The sequence below is a fragment of the Patagioenas fasciata genome, chromosome 13 (assembly GCF_037038585.1).
Source record: "Patagioenas fasciata isolate bPatFas1 chromosome 13, bPatFas1.hap1, whole genome shotgun sequence".
Lineage (NCBI taxonomy): Eukaryota > Metazoa > Chordata > Aves > Columbiformes > Columbidae > Patagioenas > Patagioenas fasciata.
In genome coordinates this window covers 10,945,356-10,958,949 of record NC_092532.1, presented here as the reverse complement: position 1 = coordinate 10,958,949, position 13,594 = coordinate 10,945,356, and the positions used below count along the sequence as shown (strand labels likewise).

The window sequence follows — 13,594 nt, the reverse complement described above, 5'->3', positions numbered from 1 at the left end:
TGTTCTGGGGGGATATGGAGCCTCTTCCTTGAGTAGAAGCATCTTCCTGGCTGAGATATCTTCAGCCAAGAACCTGAAATTTAAAAAAATGTGATGACTTTGCACTTCACCCGCTGTAGGCAAGTCCAACTTGTGAGGAACCCATGTTTGCTTTGAAAAGTCCATTTCTGCAGAAATCCCACACAGGGTCACCAACAGTGTTTGCGAACCTGGCCCTTGGCTTACAGAGAGGGATCATAACCGTTTCCATGGACCAGAACAGCCTGGGCATCGCGTGCTGCAATGGATCACAAAGGGGTTTGGGAGAGAAGCAGAAAACAATTTTTTAGGTCAAGAAACCAGCAAGCCAGTAATTTCTGCCCCTCTTTGAGACTGGCTGAAGATGAGATACACAAACAACACAAAAAAAATGTTTTCAATCTGGACTGTGAAGTATTGAAGGATATTTGTGGTAATGGAGAAATTCGCCACCCACTGCTGTTGCTTTGGTGTACAATTTCTGCGGTTACTCTTTATTCGGAATAGGTCACTGAATGAAACTAACGCAAAAACAAATTCCAAACTGTAAAGAGGGATTTCCAGATAATGCATTATTTCTTAAGGAACAAAAAAAAAAAAAAAAAAAAACAACAACAAACTTTTTGGATCACTCTTTTTCCCTGCTTTGTTGGCCTTTTCATATTTTCCAGCATTTCTGCAGTATCCTCTGTCATTTGCAGCTATTACTGAGGAGGCTCTGATCCTCTTAGCTGTCCTCACGTACGTCCACATAGCAGGATCAGGTCATCATTTAGTGGTGCTGCAGGCCTAAAGCAAAACAAAAACAAAAGCAAAGATTGTTGCTAATGACACAGAAACCTCAATGGCTCGTCTGAAGGCTTGGTTCAGCAATCAAAAATTTGGACTCTGGCTCACACAAACTAGTCAAAAGCCTCCTGGTTTTGTGAAATTCAGCTGGAGTTTCTGGAGCCCTTTGAAAGAAGCAGACACGGGGAGATTTGGGAATTTTTTTCCAGAGCTTTCCATAGTCCCAGGAGCAGACAGGGCCCCGTGGCTTTGGGGAAGTGATGGAGAAGTTGCAGGGACACAGGTTTGGGAGATGATGCAAGACCAAGCATGGAGGAGTCAGGAGCTACAGGAGACTTAATGCTCTCTTTGCCCTGAGCTGTCCCTCCTAACTTTAGTCCTTCATTTACTCCAAACAGAGGAACATGTGCCAAGGTTTCCTGCAGAATTTGGGGCTCAGGTGTTATTTGATTGATGCTTCTGGTATGGGAATCCTGAATATTTCAAAGTCATGGTGCTGCTCTCCAGAGACGGCACTTTGTCGTGTGCCTACAAACCCCATCCAAAAGCTCACACTGGACTTCCCTCTCGGTCCTGTCTCAGACTAAAATACCCCAAAAATCCCTACAAGGAGATCACAAACCCTGATTTCACCTGCGTGCCTCCAAGCTGTGAATTACAAGGTCCACTTCTTTCCATCCACACCACTGCACATTTCTCCTGCCCTGCTGTGTACAAACATTTTGAAGACCTTTTTGTTGCCCATTTTCGCCCCCCAAAAATGAGGACACTAAACCCATAGCCTCATCCTCAGAGCACTCGAAAAGGGCAGCACACTGGCTCAGAGGTCAAATTATTTCCCGGTGAGAATTAGGTTTGTAAGGGAGTATTCACATATGCTGTGAGCAAAATTTCCTTCCAGAGGGTTGCATGAGGTTTCTGACCACTGTATCTGTGTGTTCTTGAAGATGACGTATCGTGTTACTAATTCCCCTAATTGCATGTCTGGGCTAAAAACAGACTGAATTTTCCTAAGAAGTCACATTCTTAATAACATTACTTAAAACACTGTGGTAAAATCAAGTAAATTTTTAACTGATTCACGTACATCATAAATCAGGGTATACATGCAGATAATGTTTACCTTAAGCTTGTTTATCTGAATCGACTGCTGATTTGTTCTGTGTTTTGCCAAAATGCATCAATACAAGATAGAGTGACTGGAAGACATGCAAGCGTTCCTTCTTCAGGCTCCTACAGTGTGGAGCATTTCCTGCAGTGCAGTGCCCCCTGAATAGCCACATACAATACTGTTTTCACCCAAAACCTCTAGTAACAAAATGGACAACTAGATGCAGCTTTTCCTTCTCTTCAAGAGCCCAAATATTGTGCCATGGGCGTGGGGAAGATTTGCTGCTGACTATATGCACATTTGAAGAAGGTCCAGGAGCAAAGAGCCTCAGCGTAATTCTGGATGCAGGAAGGCTTTAACTGATCAGAGAATAATTTTGGTTGGAAAAGACCCTCAAAATCATCGAGTTCAATCATTAACCCAACCCTGGCACTAACACATGTCCCTGAGAACCTCATCTCCATGTCTGTTCAACCCCTCCAGGGATGGTGACTCCACCACTGTCCTGGGCAGCCTGTTCCAATGCCCCACAGCCCTTTGGGGAAGAAATTGATCCCAAGATCCAACCTCAACCTCCCCTGGCACAACTTGAGTCCGTTTCCTATCATCCTATGCACCTATCTGCATGGTTTGTCAGGGATATATGGCCCTGCCTAGATGTATTTTCAAAATTTATGGGGTTTTTTAGGTTAAAACTTTGTTTTCGCACTAGAAGCAATTCCCTGGAGATCCCTAGTGAGATGCTGATGAGTGCAGGAGATGGACAGCAGCCCCAGGTTGGGGGGTGGCCACCATTGCCCTGGTGGTTGTGAGACATCCCTGAGCCACCACTGTGCTGGTCCCTGTCCCCTCCCACATGGACCAGCGGAACGATGTGGGGCTGAGTCATTTGAGGAGGACACAGACTTGGCAGCGGTGACCAAGATGTGCGGGGGCACTTGACATAAAAATGAAGCAATCTGGAAGGTGGAGTCTTTGTGGGGGGTGGGTGTTGATTTTCTAAATGTATTTTTTTTTCAGACATGCATATCAGTCCTGTGATTTCCACAGAGATCAGGAAATGACACACATGTGCATTGTTGTCACCTCCAGAAGGAGTGGAGAGGCTGCTTTTGGCCGTGTCCCAGCAACAGTGAACACGCACTTTTGGGAAGAACATTATCTCACCGCTGAAAAGCTGCTCACAGAGAGAAGCAACTTGCTTTTCTTCTTGTAATGCCAGTATCTTTTCTAGAGCACCAGAAAAACAGTGGTAAACACTCCTTATGGAGAAACTCTCCTTTGGAAACATAGAAAGGCAAAAGAAAATCCTGCTCAGGAGGCAACCAGACCAGAGGTGTATTTTGTGGGAGATGCCCCCTGCATTTCAGAGATTTGCCTCATTTTCTCTTTCCCCATCATCACCACTTCGGGATGTCCTATGGCATGGGTAGCAACATCCAAGGCGAATTCTCTGATGGATGCCATCTTCTTCTTCTAATGATAGGTGAATCAAAGGGTCACCAGTCACTGGTAAACATGACAAACCACCAAACATTTGTGCATCTTCCCAAGCACAAGGATTAAATCTGGTGCCGGTGCCAAATATTCACTCTTTATAGGGGACCAGTTGCAGTCTCTGCTGGCAGAGTTTATTTTGCTGGTCTGAATCTCTAGCAGAAGTGCTCAGCTCTGTGCAACATCTAACACCATCTAACACCAACCTTCTCACTGGGTTCTCAATTCTCCATCCACCCTCTGCTGGACTCCGCCAGTGTTGCCAACTGTCATTTCAAACACAGCAGAATACATATTTATCCTTTTTTTTTTTCTCTTGGACAGTTTATGGGGCAGCAGAAGAGGGAAGGAAAATACTCAAGATTTAGATATTTAAAGTTCATCAGGTGTGATGCCCCTGGAGGGGCCCTTACCATGCCAGGGTAAAGCTTATTGCAACACATGGACAGAAAGATGCTCACATCATTCCCCAGTAGCACACGGGTTTTCCTCTCCTGGGTGCTGAACACCTCAAATCTGAAAATGGTGGATTTTTACAGTTTTTTAAGAGGTGAAGCTGACACATCTTGCATTTCCAGAGGCCAGCCCTAATACCAATAGTGACACTTTCTACCATTTTCCTTCTCCATTTACCTCACCCTATTAAGATTAGCTAGAACCACATCAGGTAAAATGCTTTCAAGAGCGCAGTTTTGCCAGCAAGATCATCATAGGGCAAAGAATTAATTACAAACATGTCTCAGACCAAAGGCAGTGATGCTCAGCAGAAGGAGCCTTTTTCCACTCCACAACATGCAGCTGGAACAGCCGTAGAGACACGTTTGCACCTCACTCTTACTTTGCCATGAATAATGGATTTCCTGTTTGTTGGGACTTACGAGCTGGAGCAAATAATGGCAATTAAAAAATAATATATGGGATGGTTGGCCAGATATCAAGTGTAACATGCTTTTTAAGGATAGCAAGCTTGCGTGGTAAATAAAATTGGAGCTCAGATTGTTTTGTTGTTTTGGCTTTTTTGTCAGAGCCAAGTGAGTTCAGCTCTGGACAGTGTCCAGAGAACCTTTGTTGCTGGAAAAAGAAACAAGAAAGGGAATTAGATGAGACTCTCCCTCTGGCAGGTAAGAAGGCAACACCTTCCTGCTCCCATCCTCAGCATTTCACCTGGTGGTCTGACCCAGAAAATACCCTAGAAACCTTTAGGAGGATTTTAAACATTTTTTCCCCATATACAAGAAAAAAGAAGGAAGAAAAGCTCTTGAGTTACTCTATGGAGAAGTCCAAGCCCTGTTCTTCATGGACCAAGCCTGAACCTCTCTGACCACGCACATGAAAATTGAAGACCTCAGCATCTCCACCCGACACTCCCTGATTTACATGTTCCTCCCCAAAACCACCCCACCATACGGGCTGCTCTGGATGCTGGTGGAAAGATGCCATCCCCTGCAGGTACCACTTTTCAGACCCAGTTTTCTTACCATACTAAAAAACATCATTGAAGGTGTTTGCCTGATCTTCCTCGATTACTCAGTGCAAAGAAGTTCTTTTGTGGGCTAAATTAATGCATATTTGGAAGTTGACAGCTCATTTACCAGCTTCAGATGGTCAAATCCAAAGAATTTCTCCTACCCTTGGTTTGTATTTTGTGGGTAGTGTTGCCACTGGGGAGAATTTCCCTCCACCGCAAGTCTGGTCCTGCTTCACCAAGCTCCAGCAGGCAATCTCGTAAAGTTGTGAAATGCTTTTATCCCCTGTGCCCTTAATTAACCACATACATCTTTAATGAATTATGCACCTTTTTTTTTTCCCCAGCTTTTCCTCTCCTTGCGCGCTTCAGGCTACATCGATCCCTTGACTCATTTTACAGCAACGACCCGGGGTGAAGTGGCAGCTTTGGCATGTTGGTCCCAAGTAAAGGGGTGACAGAGAAGGTGCTAAAATTTACCTGTACATCCCCCTGCCCTCCCCCACCACCGCTGGAAACAGCTGGGCTGCGACATCTCCCAAAACACAGAGGGGATATTAATACCAGATGGGTAACCATGGGAGGTATTTTGAGGGCTGGAGATGCTTCCTTGAGATTCGTGATGTCTTCCCCATTTCCCTGCATCTATTTCTAAAAAAGGAAATGTTAAATCCTAACAGAAAGCCTCCTGGTCATACTTTTTGGGTCATTTCCCTTGCTGCTTTCCTGGCTCTTTCTCCGCTCCATTTTACCCTAAATTCACCCTATTCCTCAAGCTCCTACACATGGTGGGAACTGACTTCCCCCAAACCTCCCAAAAGGTGTCTTTCCCTTCTTTAGCAGGTATTTTTCATCCTGCTTAACCACCATTTGTGATACCTGGGATCTTCCTGAAAAGCCCACCACATTAACTTGCAAGCCCTACTCATCTCGACACCCTCAGTCATCCTAGAAATACAGCAGAGAGCTCTTTTCTAACACTAGTTTCAATCAGTGTTGCACAATATTTTATAAAAAGGCACTTTTTCCTGTACGTGGTTGCACTGGGGTAGCAACAGCACCCTCCAAGACACAAGTTATGCAGTCAGATATTTTATCAAACCAAATCTGGTAGATGCTGAACAAAACTTGAATGGCTTTAAGGTTCAGGGTTCCTTCAAACTCCTTTATTTTTTTCTCTAGTCAAGGCAGAGAAAAAGAGCCATTTGTTAGAAAAACAGTGTCAGGGAAGTTATATATGACATTTGCCAACGTTACATCATCAAAGCTAAATCTCTGACAGATCTGTAAACAATAACTTTTCATATAAATGTCTACAGAGCCCAGAGTATGTGCCTTTCGGCACGGTGTTTCCACATTTGCAATGGGGAGAAAATGCATGTAACTAGATGAGGTCTCCTCACATTGTTGCTGGTTTTAAACTAACATGACTTTTCATAGAAAACCCTAAATAGAAGGGTTGAGATTGTTCTTTGCAGGTCTTGAACTTGCATTGTGAAACTGAGGCTTTACTTTAAAATCGGAATAAAATATTCCAGGCTAGGGCAGGTTTCCATAGGATGCTGAGAACACTCATACTCCTCAATTCCAGATCTTGGGCAGTAAGGCAGGATTTGGTTGTGAAAGGCAATTTCCCTTCTGAAATAGGGTGGCGAGGTGTCCTGCGAACAACACTTTTGGAATGTCAGGGAGCACCCATGAGTTGTGGGGTGAAATAGTCACATTTTTTGCCAACACTCTGATGGGTCTCAGGGGCAGAGGCTGTAGCACAGGGCTGCAAAGCAGGACTGGGGGGTGCAAAAGTGGGTTAAATCACCCATCACCTCCTCCAGGACCCTTCCAACCCTTCACCGAAATGGGACCCAAACCAGGTCCCTTGTCTGCACATGCCAGTCCTGTTGCCAAGGGCAGGGACTTGGTTTGTTCTACCTAACCAAGCATCAGGTACATTTTAATTTGAATAAACAAGAGCTTAAGATATTACAAAGGTCTTCCAGTAAGCTGAGTGCAAGCAGCTTAACTTTATTTTCCATTTTTGCTTTCCTAACAGTCTACTTTGCCTACTTATCTTCTGCGTTCTCAGCTTATTTAAATACCAGCTAAGAAAAATACTCCCAGTCCAAGTTCTTACACCAGAGCAAATACCCAAATGCATTGCACGTGAACCTGCACTGTAATTAAATGGATGTTGCAGAAAACACAGCCCTGTGTCATCTTTCTGATTTTTTTGCTGCTATTTTTTCCCTCTCTGCAGGATGCGCAGTCTCAGTCTGCTCTGAACAAGAGGTGAGATTTTATTCTAATATTTTTATTGCCAAGGCAAAGTAACTCTAAGCTCCCGCTGCTTTGCAGAAGCGTCAACAATTTGGGCCCAGTATCCCCAGAATGATTTTCCATGGACTGGAGAGACCATAGGAGAAATCCTGCTAAACTGCTGTTGAAGTGACAAGCCCTCCACAACAGCAGATTTTCACTTCATCTATATTTATAGCAAAATGGAAACAAAATGTGCTTTAAAGTAAACAATAGTATTTCCAGAGTCCGGCTGATTTTCTTGCTTTGGTGAGCTCCCAACCAAAGCTTTTCACGCTGCAGGCAATGATGAAAAGCTAAAGTAGGGAGAGCAAAATCCCAGCCTGACTGAAGTCAGTGGGAAGGTTGCCACTGATTTTAACAGGGCCAAGTTTTACCCAAAAAACCTCTATAAATTGAGGCAGGGATCATTTGGGAACTGCAAAAGCAAGGAAAGCTGGTTGCTGAGATCTCTGCTCTTCACTTTTCCATCTCAGCTGGTGGCATAATCACCAAGGAGCCTGGGGATAAAAACCACATCAGCTCTATTAAACATTGCAAAAACTTAAAACCCTAAAAACACTGGATTATAGAAGGAAACTTGATGACAAGAGGAACCACATACTTGCACGGTTTGTAGTCTGGTGTTTGCATCCTGCTGCTATTTGCACAGACTTAAGAAGGGACAATTTGCCCTGGCGAGCGTTAAGCCGTAGAACATATTTACCAAGAATCAATTAAATCAACAACGTCTGACGTCACTGTAGGTGGTTGTTGGGTTTTTTCCCTGTGTCGTATGAGGAAGGTGACAAAGCGTCTGTGACCACAAACTGTGTCACGGGGATTATTTGGTTAGCACGCATTTTGGTTGCAGCAATACGGTGAGCATCCCGAGGGCAAGAGAGAGGTCAATGCCTGCACCGTGGGACCAGCTCATAGAAGAAGAGTCTGGTGAAGAGGCAAACTAAGAAGAAGGGACAAAGCAGAGATGTTGGTCTCTTGACATATGGAATATCCCCCCTGGCCACCAGCAGAAATGGAGGATGCTGAACACAATGGATGGTTACAATGGAAGTGCTTTCCCCAGCTAACAGAAAACAGGGTCTGTGTTTGCTGGGTTTGATTAATAGTATTGATAATACCTTCAGCTCCCATTGCAGCTTCCACCAGAGGCTCTTTACAGGCTTCACAAACATATATCTGCCAGTGCTACTCAACCACAAGGACAGACAGATGTCCATCCCGTGTCTTAGAGAGGTAGGAACCTCTGTAAGCAGTTCAGTGCTACAAACAATGAACTAAGCAAGATTTAGTTCCTGCAGACCTGCATTTAAATCCTAAAAACCATCAGGATTTACCAGAATTGCTTCAAAATTCAGTTGTCACCCTAGAATGAGCAGACAGTTGGTGTGACTGTGCCAGTAAGTCAGGTCATGGAGCATCCCTGTGGCCAACAGGGCTCACCAGCCCATGCTGAGCATGTGGTGATGTGTGACCTGGACACCTCGACATATCATTTTGGAAGAGATTTTGGTGGCTTCTTGACATCAGAAAATTTTGAAGGAACAGATTCTTGCTAGAAAATCCTCAGTAGCAGGAAGAACACAGAACACCTCTTTGGTTTCGAATCTCGTTTGGACCAAGAGAGTCTTCTTCCTTGTCCTGGTCAGGAGAAAGAAATTTCCATGGGAAAAACCCTGTTTCTATAGATGCCAAGGAAATCAAGAAGAAAAAAAAAGTAGTAGTGATAATAAAGGAAATGAGCAAATAAGCAAAGCCACCTGTAGCACCTGGAGAAGAAGGATGCCACCCCAAACCAGGGATGGGCTCTGCAGTCACCCATCTGCTTCATGGTGTCCCCTCCTTACTCATCCCTCTCATGTTTCAATGTGTCCTGTCCCTGGGCTTTCCAGCATGGCTTCAGATGGCATGTAGGTTGGGATACGGGGCACAGCATCACCGACATGACCCCAAACATCATCTCCCCTGAGAGGATTTTGGGGAGACATGACCAAGGCCGTGGTGGACAACGTGAGAAAACAGCAGAGCCGCTGGCTGGTGCCTGGTTTCGCATGCAGGGGAAGAGCAGCCTCAAGCAGTTTGGGTTTTCCGGACAAAAGAGACATGTTCATCCCCCCCACATCCCAAACTCTTCAGCCCTCCCTCCCCAGCAGTAAGCTTGCTCGATGAACCATCAGCCTGGCCTCACTTTTTGCCTTCTACTTCAGCCAGCCAGGCTTCGGGGCATGCTAAATTCAGATATGCATTTATTATCTTAAAAAATGTGGGAAATAGGAAGGGTTGTAATTTCCCAAATTACTTTTCTTCTCGCTAACAGAAGCTGGCAGCAAATATATTTAAAATGTAAATATTTAAATGCTTACTTGCAAGCACAATTACCTTCTTTTTTTTTGTTCGTGACTTGATTCATTCAGAAGCTATAAATACCTACTCAGGAAGCAAATGTCTATGCTGGGTTTTGGGGAGCAATTTAAAAACCCTTGTTCGCTGACTGGCTTTATAATTATAACAAGTAGGTGTGTTGAGTGTGCATATGTGCAGGTTTTCCCCTGCATAATTTCAATCAGACAATACACATGGATATGAAATAAAGTGCATTGTTTTGCGACACACAAAAATATTGCTGTGTCCAAAAAGGACAATACTTGTTTATAACATGCAGATTAGCACGGTAAGGTTCCTTTAGCCTTTAACTTTCCCCTTGGCTTATTCCGAGCGTGAAATAATTCCCCTGAATGCCTGAGAAACGAACAGGCTGCAGCATTTTTATTTATTTTGATGAGCAAAAAGCAAGGAAAAAAAAGTTCCTGCCTGCTATCGAGGCAGAGAAATCACTGTTGCTTCTTTTCCCCACACTGGCCGTAAAATGTACAGAAATGTAAAGCAATAAAAATTTTATTAGGGGTTGTTTTTATAATGTTTACCAACCTCATGCCTCTATGACGCTTTCCAGAAGATAGCATTTTAATAGGGCTTCTTTCAGTCGACCGAGATAACCATAAGGGAAAAAAAAAACAATTTTATTTTCTTCAGTGCAGCAAAACAAGGAGCCCGGTCCTACCGTCTTTTCCCTTTGCAATGCCTTTTTTTTTCAGTAATCTGTTCTCAAAATTTCTTCCTCCGTCCCTTTTTCTTCACTGCAAGGCTTTGGACATGTGCATGTAAAATATAAAGGAGATGTAAAGTATAATGGAGATGTAAAATATAACCTTGGCATCTTATAGATAATTAAAAAGCTTAAGAGGGAAAAGGAATGCCTGAAAAATAATTATAAGAAAATAGCTAAATTATTGATAACATTATTAGTTTAGCTCCTGATTTAAACAAAGCACTAAACAAGATGAGCTTGATTTTGGGAGTTCCTCTTAGCAGCAGTTTATTTTTTTTTTTTTTTTAATCTCTTTATTGGAAATGACCTCCTGTATTTTTCTAAATGCAACAAATTCATCTTTTCCTGGTTCGCCATTAGGCTGCAGGGGCAGAGAATATCTCCTTTTCATAAAAGAACTGTTTATTAGTCTAAGGTTCATCCCCTGATTTATCGATTGGGCTTTGCAGAGCTGGGTGCACAGCAACCCAGTGTGCCTGTCGTATGTTCCCAGCTGACGTGTTTACAATATTTTTGATTTACACCTTCCAGGTGTTCTTTTGGAAAATATCACTGCCTTTGGTTTACACATTTTTACAATATATTTGTGGTCATCAGCAACCTTCCACATTTGTTACCGGGGATGTGCCAAGAAAGGTATTTTTTTTCTTTAACTTGCTAGTGCGATACGGATTTTTGGCTTTCAGTAAAAAACAAACACAACAGGTAACTGACTGACTGAATTAGCAAAATTCCCAAAATACATATTTGAGATTAAATGACGTTATTCTCTTGGAGAACCAGGTGTCAGGCTCGTGTGCCTCCCTCAATTTTGATTCAAAGCAGCCAGTTTTTACCCTAAAACGGGAGCTAAACATCTGTAGTTCTGCATCTTCACCTTTTTTTGAAGAACACAAATTACCATCACACAGAAAATTTATGCTTCATATGCGACTGAAAGTAATTTATTTATGCGACTGTATTTTGCAATACAAGGCTTTTCATGTAACCAAGTTAAAATTAACCAGATATGATGTATTCTGTGGTTGCTGAAATGGTGCAAATAAAAATATTTTATTTGAATTTAGTTTTTTAATACCATGTATGTTTAGTATAGATTTTTAACAGTGGCTTGACACTGCCTTTTAATTTCAGGTCAGAAGCCAGGCTTTGTTTCTAGAAGGTTTAGAAAGAAAAACTATCATTAGTTAGATGGTACAAAGTAACTTTGAAAGTTGTTTTTTTATTCAGAAGGAAAAATATTTTCTGGGGCTCAGTTTGCACTCACTAGCGTAGCACAATCTTACCCTTTAACACGCAGATCTCTTCTCTTTCAGCATAGTCAGTAAATTTTACACATTTTCTCCCCGTTTGCCTTTTGCCTATATCGTAGTAAAACATTATTAACATGCCACACACGCTATTCAGCAATATTCTCAAAAATAATAGGTTTCAATAGAAAATTACTGTGATCCTTCAGTGTTTTTTCAGATAAATCTGCGTGAGAATCCACGGGATTTACCTGCAGCAGATGACTCGGAGATTTTATCTGTTACTTTCATCATTTTTGTTAAGGAAGCACTTCACTAATTTAATTTTATTCACATGCACATAAAACACCGCAAACTCGGTTTGGGCTCCATGTGATGTACAAAAATCCAACACATATTAGAGGTGAGAAATGGGAATAATGCGCATATCAGAAATGTGAATAATGTGGGATGAACTGTGGGGAAAAAACACGTTGTGGGTACTGCCATGACAAACCCACCCCAGAAATGGGGGGCAATGCAGAACCCACATTGCTCAGAATCTCCGGCATCTTCTGTGGTGCCCATCGGGATATTCCTGCTCTCAAGAATATTACTGGGATTTTATCAGTCTTTTCTGCATGGGCTAAAATGAAGGAAATAAAAATAGCAATTATTCGAATGTCTTTCTAAGCGTGCAGTGCTGACAGGAGGAGGAAAACCTAGAAATATAGATTAATTTATCTTTATTTATCAACGGTCAATCACAAGTTAGACGTTGTGGCTTTTTGAGTGCATGTTACATCTTGCAGACACAAACGCCATCTGCAAATGCCAACGAAGCTGCAGTTCAAAGTTTTATTCAAAATACCAGGCTGGGAGGGTTCATCTCAATAAGGGGTTTGCTGTATAGTAGACGCTGAGTTACTCTTTCCAATCTTTCCAAGGCAGCTTTGCTTGGTGTTAGCCCAGAAAATGAGCTAGCGCATATTAGCAGTTATTTTGCTGATTTAAAAAAATATCTCTATAGATAGATAGATAGATAGTAAGCAAATACCTAACTCAGCTCAAAATCCAGTAATGTAAAGAGAAAAGCTTTGACAGTTGTCAATGCCTGTTAAATGGGTAGGCAGATTAGCAGCCTTACTTTTTAACATATAAACATCTGAAAACCGTTTCCTGTTTAAAAAAAAGAAGTCTAGGTGGATGACCTCAGGCAGAATTTTTTTTTTTTTATTAACAAATGCGAATTGTACATCATCATGAAAAAAAAGAGGCCACTCTTGGTGGTCTTGATACATTTTGTATATGGGAGAGTGAGCGAGAGAAAAGAGAGGGAAAAAAATAGAAAAAATAAACTTTACCTTCTCACTTTCAGGGTGGGCAATGCCATTCCAACAGAGGGGTCCTCGGCTCTGGGAAGTGTTAACGCTGTCACTGCAGCCCTGGTCCCACCATCCAAGGAAAAACATTCCCCAAATTCCTCCCCCATGCTCCGATCTCCACAGCGGATCCCGCGCTGCAGGTTCACGTCGCTACTGTCAAACTGCACGGGACGCGGTTAATCTAAACCAGCGCCGACCCAGAGTCCGGCTCGGCAGCAAGGAAAAACATTGACAAATTTGCTGTTTCAAACCCTTTCTACTCTTTCCAGCGTGTGTTGGCTGTTGTGTTTTGTTTCTTCTATTTTTTTTCTTTAGCTATAAATACACAGCACCAGCTGCAACATGTTGCTGAAACACGCTTTTATAGATTGAGCCATATTCTGACATAACACGTTTTACTGGCTTTGGGTTCAAATTTGATATTGGAAGTGAGCATTCTGATTTTTCTGGCTTTAAAGGTAACGATGGAAGCTGGCTGCCGTGAGCTGCATGTTGCTCTCCTCCAGTGAGGATGCCCTAAAAGCTCATAAAAGGCATCATATATAAAGGTAACACAGGCTCAAACATCCATTTAGTTGTTATATCATGAAAAAATAAAAGAGAGCTATCTTTATAAAGCAGTGCATATTTCACTAAATTAATGCAATTAATGCAAGGTCCTTGGCAAACCACATAATC

At 42.6% G+C, this 13,594-nt stretch overlaps 1 long non-coding RNA gene across 1 annotated transcript; it reads right to left on the bottom strand.

The window, feature by feature from the left end:
• Positions 1–655: 655 nt before the first annotated feature.
• LOC136107494 (uncharacterized) lies at positions 656–13,161 on the bottom strand. Its single transcript, XR_010652287.2, has 3 exons — positions 12,896–13,161; positions 10,122–10,169; positions 656–807 (listed from the first exon to the last, which is right to left on the bottom strand). It is a non-coding gene; the product is annotated as an uncharacterized lncRNA (long non-coding RNA).
• Between the last annotated feature and the right edge of the window lie 433 nt (positions 13,162–13,594).